Genomic DNA, 14,306 nt, shown 5'->3' with positions numbered 1-14,306 from the left:
ATGCATACTTTTTACCTCTCCATGCTTTGTTGTAGCTTATATTCACCCCATATTTTTGTAGAAAATCATGTTGAATTTCTTTAGGTTTGTAAACACGTGCAATGCGTTCATATTCAAATTTGATATTGCCCAATAACCCGGCTACTCACCTACTTATGTTCTTGATGCACAATATCTAACAAGCAACTGTGTACATTATCAAAAATTCTTATAACAAATATTTCTCCATTTTTAAATTTGGTTGCACGTAGTCGCCATTTACAAGTATTTTCCAAGTATACAATCCCATATCGTTGTGTAGTTGACCGTGTCACCTTAAACTCTTTATTTTCACGCATGCAACAGATACTCAGTTTATTCTGTAAGTTACATTTGTTGTGAACGCCAATTGAAGGACGAGCAAAAGAATGAAGATTACTCCCACTATCCGAAGCAAAGGCTGTTTGATGAACATTTCTAGATACATGTTCAACTTTTGAAATTACCTCAATATACAATGGAGGCTGCATCATTATCAACCCTCCATTCCTCATTTCTTGAAGAAAGCATTTTACATCCCTATCACTGTATATTTCTATAAGATCCAACTTTTCTGCACATCGTCCATATATCCATTTTAGTTTTAGCAAATATTCGTTTCAGTCTATCTCAATAGAATTGAAAATCTTATCCTCTAACTCTGATTTTGTGCATCTTTTACCGACGGAAACCATTACATTTTTACCATTTTGATACTCGCAATAACCACCATCATTTTGTACTAATGTTCCATTGTATAAAACCGTAATTACAATATTGTTATCTTCCATTTTACTAAAAAATTAAATGAATAACATTAAACTAAATTAATAAATATATAAAAATATGAATAATACTGACTAAACATATTAACTGTCCCCAAAAAACCACTTCTATTTTTTTTTTTTTGTCCAATATTATGTTTTCTTATTGGAGGAAAATTAGTGGAAAACTAGTAAAAAACTGGCGGAAAACTAGCGAAAACTGACAAACTGGCGAAAAATAACGGAAGTTCATCTTTTTCACCAATTTTCCTCTGCTTTTACAGAAATTCATGATTTTTCATATCTATACAATTTTTCCACTATTTTCACCCCATATATCAGCTAAGTATCTTTAAATTCAAATACAAAAGCTTATAAACTAATTTATTACATACTCATGTCAAAAAAATCTTAAAGAAAGTGAGATAATATAACATTTGCCAAGGAGAAAATGTAAGACATGCCCAGATCTAAATTTTTACTTGATTTAGATTCGAAGGTGAGACAATACGAGAAAAAGAGTGAAACTAGATGAAATGCCAAGGGGATCGGTCTTAAACTGAAAATGTTTTTTTCAAAAGAAAACCGGTGCTTATTTGAGAAGGGAGAAAAAGAGAAGGGTAAGATAAACAACATTTTGTAATTTTGGATTTAGTCAAAGGCTTTTTTATCCATAGTTGGCTAGTTTTTTATTTTTATTTTTTATTTTTTTATTTTTTTATTTTTTAAATTTTGCTATTCTTCAATAAACAATTTATGGGGTGGCTATTTTTCAAAAAAATCCAAAAATAAATTATGGGTTTTGGATTTGGGCTTCTAGTTCTTAGAGATAAAATGAGATGGATTGGACTTTTTAAAATGAAAGAGTTTTTAATCCTTTTGATGGATTGGGCTTTTTAAAGTGAAAGATTAGAAAAAGATTATTATATAATTTTATTAATATAGAGAAATTATAAATAATATAATAGAGTAATCACTCAAAAAATTAACGAACTAAATAAATAATTAACCATTCAATAATATTTAATTAATTCCTATTATTTCAATTATATTGCAATATTTACTATTTATACTTAAATTTTTAGATATATTATAATTTAATAGAAAATATGTTTTTATATCTATAGTTAACGTTTTTTTTTTTTTTTAAGTATCTATTAAATTTACTTAGTTATCTTTATATTCAGCATTCCTATATATTATAAAGTTATAATTTTTTTGTTATTATATAAAGCTTATGTTGTGAATAATGCATTATTAATAGATTATATATATATATATATATAGCAAAAATATCTAAACAATTTTAAATATAATAAATAAATAAATAAGTATAAATATACTAATATCATTTTGAAAAATAATAAAATCAAATTAACAAATAAAATAGATACTAAAAATTTAAAAATAAATTATATATTTGTGTTTCAAACCTGTAAACATGTTAGAAAGTATAGTATTTTAATGTTATATGTTCTTTTATTAACAATTTACATATATTTATAATTTTCATTATTTTATTAATATTTTTATTAATATTTTTATAAAATTATATATTTAATATCCAATATTTTTATTATATTACTGATTACAATAATATACTGGTCGCTTCGCTTTTTATTATTAAATGTGTTTATTTTGGAGTGGGCTCACACGCATTTAAAGCGCAACACCAAACCACGATACATTCATCAGCTTAACTACCATGTCAGGTAGGGACATGCCGTTATCATAACAGATTTATTGTATTTTACGAAAAAAACAAAAAAAAAAAGAAAGACAGATTGATTGTAACTAGTCACGGCAATTAGAAATAGTTACCCCTTCATTATTTATATAAAACTAATAATGTGGACAAAGTAACGATTATTTAACCACCATCACATTAATAAAGAGTTTTTAGATGGTTGCTCACAATCTTTATCTCCTTTTGCACTTTGCTTCCAATTATTTTTTGTTTTTTTTTTTTTTTTTGGTCGGCACTTTGCCTTCCAATTCTATTTTTTGGTTGCACCATTAGGTAGAGGCAGGTGTTGAAACTTTGGCAGAGATGCCAATTTTACTGTAGGGTCTAATGGTCGTTTCATGTTATACGTTATTATAAAATTTTTAAACCAGAGTATATGAAAGTATAAAATATTAAAATTATTTTTCAAATTATATATTTTAATATTTTTTATTTAAAAAAAAATTGGTATAAATTTAATTGATATCCAAATTTTAAATTTGAAGATACCCATATATTTTTAACTAGTTTAAAAATTTTATACTTTAATATTTTTAATAATTAGGAAATTAATTACCAAATGATTGTATCTTACTTGTTTTGTTTGTTTTTTATTTAAGATAAATCAGATTACCAATAAAATTTAACAAAAGAGATGGTAAATAGGACAGAGATCGGGATTTGAACCCGTTCGGCCGTTCTTGGGGTCGCCCTTTGAAATGTTCTTGGGCCTCGGGCCGTCCGCCGATCCTTGAATCTGAACCCGTTTAGCCACTTTGACAGCAAAATTGAAATATCTTCTTTTTCATTCTTTTTTTTTTTTTTTTCAACGAGGTGAAATACATCGTTTTTGATTGAGATAATTTAAAAATTTTATTGGAAAAAGAAAACATTTTGGATAAGATATAGCTATAAATTTTGTCTTTTTCAATTAAGACATAAATATCATAAGTTAAGTATTAAAAGATTTTTTATTTTTTTATTTTTTTGGGGTTTTAAAGGAAAATCTACTCTTAAGTTGAAAAAAATTGTTTTAATTAATCAAGATAATTACAAAAAACACAAACAAACCCACTATTGAGCATAATGGATCTTATTAGGGTAACTTTTTTTTGGCTTCCACGGATCTTAGGGTAACTATACCATATTTTTTTAAGCAGTTGGATTTTAATATTTTGGGAATTCGACGTGCTCCACTGGTGAAGAAAGTTTTAGAAAAGCGGTTTTTTTCTCCGAAGCTTAAAACAAGTCTTGGTCATACCAAATTAATTACCAAATCACATTGTTAACTGCTATAGAAATTCATATGGGACAAACCCATATCCCTATATAAAAAGAAGAATAAGGGGATCTCCAGTAGCGTTGGAATATTAAAATAACCCACTAAGTACTATAGAAAGTGTTCCACCACTACAATTTGATGATTACTCGCTCACCAAAACTAACTGTGCTTTGATCGATGATCACTCTATTCAATCCGCACAGCTTCTTTCGATATGCTTTTCACATATATAAATATATATTAATATTCTTTTATAATGTCATTTCATTAATATTGATAAAAAATATCGATAAATGCAATTTACAACTTAATTATACGATGATTATTATACAATATAATATTAAACCTTTTCAAAGTAATAACATGATATATATATATATATATAGATATAGATATAGTATGAAATGGTGGAGATTTGTGCACTTATAATATAAGGTGGCTTATCCATTTCTACCAAAATAAGTGAAAAAAAAAAAAAATGGCGGCTTATCCATTAAAATCATTAAAACAAATTTTCAGCCCTGTTTTTGGCCAGGCCTAAAGTGCCAAATAATAATTGGACGAGGTAAATTCAAAACTATAAATCTCATGCCCGAAATCTTATGGGAAACAATCAATGAATTGCTAGATAAAGACCAAAAAATAAATAAATAAATAAATAAAAGGCTACTTTAAACTTAGGACAACAAAGACAAGAGAGTTAGCAATATTGATTCATAAGTACACATTGACGTTGAAGTTACCCAAGCTCAGAAAAAGATTTTTTTTTCTTTTTTTTTTTTTCGGTAAGTAAAAAAAAGATATTAACTTTAACTTAATACTTGCTGCAGCACTGAAAATAAAAAGTAGCAAGAAGATGAACTCATATATAGGACATCACAATCCATAAAATCCATGTCCAGTTACTTTAGACCATTTTTATTTAGAGTACAAACACCCAGTTAATTATTAATAAGCACAAATTAAAAAAAAAATAAATAGAGAGAGAGAGAGAGAGAGAGAGAGAGAGAGAGAGAGAGAGAGAGAGAACCCAATTATACCAACTTCTTCAAAGGGTAGCTAATTATTTATCTGTCGGGGACAAAAGAACCTGATCAATCAACTTGTCCAAATTCAAGCGAGAACACCCCCTCAGGAGCAATAGCATCTTCAGCCAACTTCTTCCACTCCATCACTTTCTTCTTCATCTCTTTGCCCTTCTCACCCTCCATTAACTCCCTCACAAGGCTTTCTATTTTCGCTCTTACCACCTCACCCTCTATCTCCATTCCTATTCCCCATTCTTTACAGCAGTCTGTTGGTCCGCGAAGAAAGGCCAGCATATCATCGGAACTCCACTGTTAATGCTTTCGAGCGTCAAATTCCACCCTCTGTGTGTCAAGAAACCTCTGATTGCAGGGTGTCTCAGGACTTGCTCTTGTGGACACCAACTTAGTAACAGTCCTCTTTCGTTGGTCTCTTCGATAAACTGTGGAGGAACAACCACAGCTTCACCAACAACAAGATCAAGCCTAATAATCCACAGAAATGTTTTGTTGCTATTTGCAAGTCCCTAAGCAAACTCTACCAATTGCTTCGAGGTCATGACTATTACGCTTCCAAAGTTGATGTAAATAACTTAGCTGTGTTCCTTCAAGTCCAGCCATTCCAGACAAATTGGGTCTTCTTTCCAAAGGTTTGAACATAGGGGATCCGTATTTTTGTCAGGAATAGTAATCCGATCGAATTGTAGTTGTAGGGGTCTGTTGTTTTTGTGACTCTAAATTAATGGTGAACATGAGGAGTTGATGGGATAATGTTTGGTGATAAAGTGAAGAGGAAGGAAGCAAAGCAGAATAAAAAATAATAATAATAATAATAATAATAAAAGATTTATGAAATTACTGTTTTGCCGCTTTTTAATGCTATGTTAGCCTAGGAATTCATGCCAAAAAGATCTAAGAGATTTTTCTACCTAGTTTTAGAGAGAGAAACATTGGATTTTTCAAAATCCCATCAATGGTGCCATGCTCTTGGTTATTAAGCTTGTAATCTCTTCAAGATAATGAGAATCATCATCTCCTTGCTTGTCTGTGGACGTAGATCACCTTGGTCGAACCACGTACCTTTTGTGTGTTTTTCTCTCTTTCTCCTCTTATATTTATGTGCTTGTCTTTCTCTCTCTAGAATTTTCATATGGGTTTATTCTAAAATCATCTATTTCATCTATATTTGCTTGTTTGTAGACTAGTTGTGGGTTGTGTACTGCTTGTGGATATATATATTACTTGCTATACACAGGTTGAATCTCTACAAATTGGTATCAAAGCGTAGGTTGGTGAAAATCTAGGGATTGGAGTTTGGAGATTTGGGGTTTTTATGTAGCTTATTGTTGTTAGCTTCTTGTAGTGGAATTGGAGGTTCCCTTGGTTGAAGCTAGGTTGGTTATGTGTACCCAAGCAAATTTGATCATGTCTACTAAGTTTGAAGTGGAGAAATTCACGGGCTCAAATGATTTTAGACTTTGGAAGATGAAAATGAAGGCGGTGTTAGTCAAGAAAGGGTTAGATGTGGCTTTAGAAGGTGAGGAACATTTACCAGAAACAATGGATATTAGAGAGAAGAGGGAATTATTGAAAAAGGCATATAGTTCAATAATTCTTGGTCTTGGAGACAAGGTGTTGAGAGAGGTATCAAAGGAAACAACGTTGGCGGATGTTTGGAGAGTTTTGGAAGAGAGATACATGGCTAAATCGATACCAAATCGCATCAATTTGAATCAACGGCTATACGGCTTCAAAATAAAGAGGGAAGGTCTTTGAGTGATAATCTTGATGACTTCACTAAGCTGATTCAAGATATGGAGAGTATGCAAATCTCAATTGAGGGTGAGGACCAACAAATGATTTTTCTTAATTTTTTGCCTCGAGGAAACGAGCACTTTGTGGATACTCTTAAGTATGGAAGACAAACCTTGGATGTGAAGGAAGTTATAGCGGCGATAGTTGCTAAGGATACGGAGAAGAGCTTGAGTGGCAAGAGTAGTGATGAGTTGGGACTCACAATGAGAGGTTGAACCTCGGATAGGCCTAGTGGTAGAAATTGGCAAGGTAAAAGTTAGGGTAAATCGAAATCAAGGGACAAAATGAGATGTTTCTATTGTAATCAATTAGGGCAGTTCAAGAAGGATTGTCCGGAGAAACTTGGAAAGGGGAAGGAGAAGCAATTCAATGGAGAGGCAAGTGTTGCCTCGGAAGGTTATGAAAGCTCCGAAGTATTGCTTGTAACCGACCGAGACAATGGTGTTGAGTGGATACTTGATTCGGGTTCTACTTTTCATATGAGTCCGATGAGGAGTTATTTTGATACATTTGAGGAACTAGATGGAGGACATATTCTCATGGGGAACAATGCAGTTTGCAATATTGAGGGGATTGGTACAATAAAGTTGAAGCTTCCTGATAAAGTTGTGAGAACTTTGTCAAATGTGCGATATATTCCTAGGTTGAAGAGGAATTTGATTTTTCTTGGTACATTGGATGAGCATGGATATAGTTATAAGGGTTCAATGGTAGCAATGAAGGCTTTTAAGAAGAATGGCTTGTATGCACTAGATGGAAGTGTGGTTCAAGGTGAAGCTTTGGTCTCGGTGAATGAGAAAGTGAGTAACACCACACTTTGGCATGCAAGGCTAGGCCATATTAGCGAGAAAGGGCTAATTGAGCTTAGTAAACAAGGACTTTTATGTGGGCACAAGGCGGAGAAACTTGACTTTTGTGAGCATTGTATCTATGGCAAACAAGCAAGGGTGAAGTTCAACATCACGGTGCATCGAACTAAGAAGTTCAATAGGTGGTTGTAGGTACTTCATGACCTTCATTGATGATTACTTAAGGAGAGTATGGGTTTACATGTTGAAAACCAAGGATGAGGCTTTCATTAAGTTCAAGGAATGGAAGGTTATGGTTGAGAACCAAACTGGAAACAAGATGAAGATGCTCGGAACGGATAATGGGCTCGAGTATAGCAATGAGGAGTTCAATTCCTATTGCAATGAGTATGGAATTGTGAGATACAAGACTGTGCGGATGACTCCTCAACAAAATGGTCTTGCCGAATGGATGAATAGGACCATTTTGGAAAGAGTGAGAAGTATGCTTCCCAATATAAGCTACCTACAAGTTTTTGGGCGGAGGCAGTGAATACTGTGGTGTACTTGATCAATCGGTGTCCATCGAGTGCTATTGAGTTCAAGACTCCAATGGAGAATTGGTCCAAGCACACATCAGATTTAAGTAATCTCAAAGTCTTTGGTTGCACTTCATATGTTCATGTAAACGAAGGCAAGTTACATCTAAGATCTATGAAATACATTTTCTCGGGGTACCTAGAGGGTGTCAAAGGCTATAGACTTTGGAATCCAGATACAAGGAAGTGTGTGATTAGTAAGGATGTGGTGTTCAAGGAGAGTGAGATGCTCGGGTTGGTGAAGGATGGAGAATCTTTGAGTGGAGGTGAAGTTGACAAGGAGACATTCAATCTTAGGATTGAGGATAATCCAAGAAAGAATGTGAATCATGAGGAGCACCATGATACATAAGTGGGTCAAGAACAAGTTGATGAGGTAGTTGATCGTACCAATGAGGAGGTGGTTGATGTTGATAATCTCCATGATTACAATTTGGCTCTCGATAGAGAACGGAGACAATCCAAGGCACCAATGAGATATGGTTTTGTGGATTGTATTGCATATGCTCTCGATGTTACGGAAGAAATGGACTCGGTGCCTAACACTTTTGAGGAAGCTTTAATTTCAAAAGATTCGATAAAGTGGAAGATGGCCATGGATGAGGAGATGGATTCTTTGCATAGGAATCAAACTTGGAAGTTAGTAGACAAGCTTAAAGGTGGAAGGGTTGTAGGTTGCAAGTGGGTGTATGGAAGGCATACCCGGAGTTGAGGCACCAAGGTTCGAAGTTCGATTGGTTGCCAAAGGTTATACTCAAAAGGAGGTAGTGGATTTCAATGAAATATTCTCTCCGATGGTAAGACACACTTCTATTCAGATCTTGTTATCACTTGTGGTTCACAAGGGTCTTGAGTTGCATTAATTGGACATCAAGACAACGTTCTTGCATGGAGACTTTGAGGAAGAGATTTACATGGCTCAACCCGAAGGATATGCAAGGGGTGCCAAGGTATGCTTGCTTCAAAAATCCTTTTATGACTTAAGAGAATCTCCTAGGCAATGGTATAAGAAATTCGACATGTTTATGCTTGGTATTGGCTTCAAAAGGAGCATGTTTGATCTTTGTGTGTATTGTAAAGAGTTGTCGAATGGGGAGTTCATTTATCTCTTGTTGTATGTTGATGATATGTTGATTGCGTGCAAACATATAGATGACATTGATAATTTGAAGAAGTTGATGAGTTCTAAGTTTGAGATGAAAGACCTTGGAGAAGCCAAGAAAATTTTGGGGATCGATATATTTTGGGATAAGGAGAATTGGGAGATATTTGTCTCTCAAAAGAAGTATATTGAAAAGGTCTTGGAGAGTTTCAACATGGGCAGTGCAAATCTCTTGATCACGCCTTTAGCACCCCACTTCAAATTGTCATCTAAGCAATGCCTAAAATGTGAACAAGAGAGGGAGAGCATGGCTAAGACGCCATATGCAAGTGACGTAGGTTGCATCATGTATTTGATGGTGTGTACTGGACCGAACATCGCTCATGTGGTTAATGTGGTGAGTAGATTTATGAGGAATTCGAGCAAACCACATTGGGAGGCTTTGCGATGGATTCTAAGGTATTTGAAGGGATCCATGGATGTTGGCTTATTGTATCGGAAAGAGAACAATGGTAATGGCTATTGTGTTGTCGAATTGTGATGCTGACCTTAGTGGTGATCGGGACAAGAGAAAGTCCTTGACGGGTTATATATTTTCGGCTTGGGGTAATACAATTAGTTGGAGAGTATCGTTACAACCGGTGGTTGCACTCTCAAATACCGAAGCTGAATATATGGCGGCCATGGAAGCAACAAGGGAGGCATTATGGTTAAAATGGTTGGTAAATGGGCTTGGTGTTCCCCAAAACCAAGTCATTGTGCATTTTGACAACCAAAATGCAATCTTCTTGGCAAAGAATCAAGCCTTCTCGGACCGTACAAAGCATATCGAGAAGAAGTACCACTTTGTTCAAGAATTGATCGACAAAGGTGAAGTGGATTGGGTGAAGATTGCAGGTGAAAAGAATCCGGCGGATATATTGACCAAGGTAGTGCCAACGAAGAAGCTTAGGTTCTGTATGAGTCTAAGCAATGTGCAAAGCAAGTGATGAGGATGAGTATGCAAGCAAGAAGTGATAGGAAGTGATTTGAAGAGGTCGTGAATTTAGAGTCAAGGTGAAGAAATGTTGTTTTTGTGACTCTAAATTAATGGTGAACATGAGGAGTTGATGGGATGATGTTTGGTGATGAAGTGAAGAGGAAGGAAGCAAAGCCAAAAAAAAAAGTTTTTTACAAAAATCATTGTTTTTCTCTTTAATGATATGTTAGCCTAGGAATTCATGCCAAACAGATCTAAGAGGGTTTTAGCCTAGGAATTCATGCTAAACAGATCTAAGAGGGTCTTCTACATGGTTTTAGAGAGAAAAACAGTGGGTTCTTCAAAATCCCATCAATGGTGTAATCTCTTCAAGATAATAAGAATCATCATCTCTTGCTTGCCCGTGGATGTAGATCACCTTGATCGAATCGTGTAAAACTTTTGTGTGTTTTTCTCTCTCTAGAATTTTCATATGGGTTTGTTCTAAAATCATCTATTTCATCTATATTTGCTTGTTTGTGGATTAACTATGGGTTGTGTGCTGCTTGTGGAGACATATATTGTTTGCTATACACAGGTTGAACCTCTACAAGGTCCAATTATGTCAATTGGAGGTAATTCGGAGGAGTTCAATGCGTGTAAAAGTTGCTGCTCCAAGATGTCAAAAGTGATCAAAATGATGGCAAAGCCTTCTCTAGTCCTTCTAGTCACATGTATAACAAAATTTAGGAGCACATCATCTGGGTCGGTGGTTCTAATGAAGCTTGGGATGTCTCTCAAACGGATACCTTTCATGCCTGGTATGCAGTCTATTGCGGTATTCAAATACCCATTTGTCATATAACTTGAATCTGCAAAAAAACGAAAGACAGGAGCAGCTTTTATTTGTGTATTCCACAAACTTGGGAAATATATTAAAAGGATAAATATTATTTTTAACCCTATGATGCCATATTTTGTTAGGGACACGTTTTCGATATAAAAATGGATGACAATTTGCTTTGTTGGGCTGGGCACACGAGGCAAAAGGGCTTGCCTTGGACCAAGCCGAGGCATGGACGAGATTTTGATCCTGCCGCGTATATATTGTTATATTTATTTATTTATTTATTTTATATTTTCATTTAAATACATATATATTTAACTTTTTTACATATTTTAAAACTAAACATTTAATACATAATAGAATTAATATTAATTTAAATGGGAATTGGGACAGAACCACCCACTTGTTTTCGTGCCCTGCCCGGCTTGAAAAAAAGTGTGGAAAAGGAGGCAGGGACATGGAGTATTTTAAGAGTATGGAGGGAGGTAACCTCACATTGCACCATTAATTACCATTTCTAAATATAAAATGTGAATTGAAGTGATTAATACTTACATTTCCATTAATAATATAAATCTAAAAGCCTAGTTATAGAAGCTACAATTGTTGGTATTTATCATGTTAATAGATGCCAATTATAATTATGTGAGATTAACAATCTCTCATCAGAGAAATTTATCTTTTACAAATATATATATATATATATATATATACATACGCATGTAAATTTGATACCCAATGTCCATAGGCCACATGCCTTGACACCCATGAAAAAAACCAGGACATATTTGTTCGGGACTTGTCTGGAGCCTTCTTCAAATACTTAGAAGGAGCATATATACAAACAGATGAAAGCGCTTGTATAAGTACCTTTTTGGTAAATGCTCATATAAGTACTTGAATGAGGTTCCTCAACAAGTTTTCTGGATGAAAGCAAAGTCATAAAATTATATATATATATATATATATATATATGTATGTATGTGAAACAAAAAACACAGTAAACGGTTTTAAAGTTAATACCTTTAAAAGGAGTGTAACCTTTTTCAACGAGACGTTGATAGTAAACATATGCTAAGAAAGAACAAGCACTTGGTGTCCAAAAAAGGATATCTGGAATGGCCAGTTCTTGAGCTGCATCAAGAGTGAATCTCATTGCGCCATCATAAACTATGCAAGACACGGGAGGGAGGTCCGGTGAAGAATTGAGCTTGGAAAGAAGGTCTTTGACTGGTGATAAGCAGTTGTTTAAAATGGAGTTAGTTAGAGATGGTATGTCTTGGGTGGCATCTTTATCCGTTTGAGGGAGACCGTCGGGAATGGTTTCAAACTTGAAGGAAGGGAGACAAACTAGAGAGTTAGGCCCTCTAGATCTAAGGAGTGTTAAATAAATAAATGTTGTGGACTTCAGATAATTAATTATTTACTTACAGGATCCATTTATGCCATTAATAGGATAAACTTATTTTATTATTTTGTAGTAGAGCTCTTGATCACACACTTTCTATAATACTCTGATTGGCCCAATAGATTGGAAGACCAACTCTCTTTATAAGCCCAATGACTTATCCATATTTTTCTATTATTTTATATTACTAAATTATTATTATTTTGTGTGTGTTAAAATTAATGAGTAAGTCTGACTTGCAGAAACTATAAAAGGTTTAGGGCAAGCAAACAGATATATGTCATACGGTATTTTTTTGAGATTAGGATTTTCAGAGATCTGAAAGTAGTTTGAGAGTAGTGTGTCCATAGGCACTACTTTATATTATTTTCTATTTTGCAGGAATAAAGATTTAATTTATCAATGGCTGCACTTAGAAATTAGTATTTTATGTTTAATGAGATTATTATGTATGTTTTAGATCCATAAATTCTAACAAGGAGCCGTTTGTGGTTGAACTCTATGTTAACAAAAGTGACATGAAAGCCTTTGAAATGAAGGACTCTTGCAAATTTGAAAATTGGGTTAATGTGGCCTTGAGCTGGGTATGGTACGCGAACTGCATGAGGCTTCTTTGTTCTAAGCCCATTGCAATATAAGGGAATAGATATGATTTTTCAATGCTCTAGAGAAGAAATCTATCTTCAATTTATTTGGTTTAGCTTGGCTTTCCTATCAATTTCTGCTTCCAAATAAAGTTGAAGCATGCATGGCCACCCAAAATATCATGTCATATTCAATTTCTTTATATTTGTATCTTCTATCTTATTTTTCCTTAACCTTATCCATCATCAATACAATATCATTCTATTAAAAATATGAACTAGGATTCTCTACTTGCTTTTTTCTATATTTATCTCTACTCGACTTTTATTTTAAGCCCTTCATTTATTATCCAATAGTTCATATGCATGCCACCTCATATTTTACTTTTTTTTTATTTAATTCTTTTAATCTACTTAAATTGTTTACTTGCCACGTCATCAGTTTATGTAGCCAGAGAGAGAGAGAATAATTTTTTTTGTTGAAAAAATAAAATTTTAATAAAGCATTTTTGTTGCAGCCATTTCTTCTTCCATGGCCATGGCTTTGCTTCATATACGAAGCAACGGTTTCAAGCCTAAAAAATTGACAACATCCAAATCCGGGTAGAAATTTACTTATTTCATTTAATAGTAAATGATATAAAAAGCTATATAAACACTAAAAATTGACAACCTAGAACCAAATCTGAGATTGAAGCTTGGTTCCGGATCCATGACAACTATAACACCAAAATCTACCAAGGGATTTTGATGTTGAAAGATTTTGTCTAATCATGACGTTGTGGAAGTAGAACCAAAGAGAAGCAGAAAACGGTTGAGAAAATCTTTGAAGAATGGAGTGAGTTTTGAAGAATCTAGACCATGGTGGGAATATACAAAAGGACAGGAATATTAACCATGGCTCTTTGAAATACATGGTGGGAATAGATAGAAGTTGTTTGCCAGAAGATAGATGGAGTTGTCAGAATCAATGGCTACCGAAGAAGAAAGACACCCGCATAAAGCCCCCTTTTTTTTTTTATAATAATAATAAAATTTGTGATGCTCAATTGGACATTATGTGGCAAATTTTTAATATATGGCATTAAATTACTTGTGATAGCAAGCTTTTCTCTTTTTTTGATTAGTAAAATTGATAATGCGGAGTAGAATATTAGATGGTATGTATATGGATGATTAGATGATAAATGAAGAGTTTAGATTAAAAGCCGAGCAAGAATAAATATAAGAAAAGACAAATAGAAGATCCTAGTAAACAAATAAATTATGTAAAAATAAAATATAACCTTTTCAATGAGGAGAAATTTTATCATTAATTAGACAAAAATATCATAACATTCTTAATATTCCATTTGTTAACACGTGGACAGTAGACCAATTTTATTAAAAA

At 33.6% G+C, this 14,306-nt stretch overlaps 1 pseudogene; it reads right to left on the bottom strand.

Moving 5' to 3' along the window:
- Nucleotides 1-4,636: 4,636 nt before the first annotated feature.
- Nucleotides 4,637-14,033, bottom strand: LOC132803751 (7-deoxyloganetin glucosyltransferase-like; annotated as a pseudogene).
- Nucleotides 14,034-14,306: the final 273 nt, after the last annotated feature.

Source organism: Ziziphus jujuba, chromosome 5 (assembly GCF_031755915.1).
Source record: "Ziziphus jujuba cultivar Dongzao chromosome 5, ASM3175591v1".
In the NCBI taxonomy this organism is placed as follows: domain Eukaryota; kingdom Viridiplantae; phylum Streptophyta; class Magnoliopsida; order Rosales; family Rhamnaceae; genus Ziziphus; species Ziziphus jujuba.
Note: the sequence above shows the minus strand (reverse complement) of the source record. Positions and strands in the feature narration are given on the sequence as shown.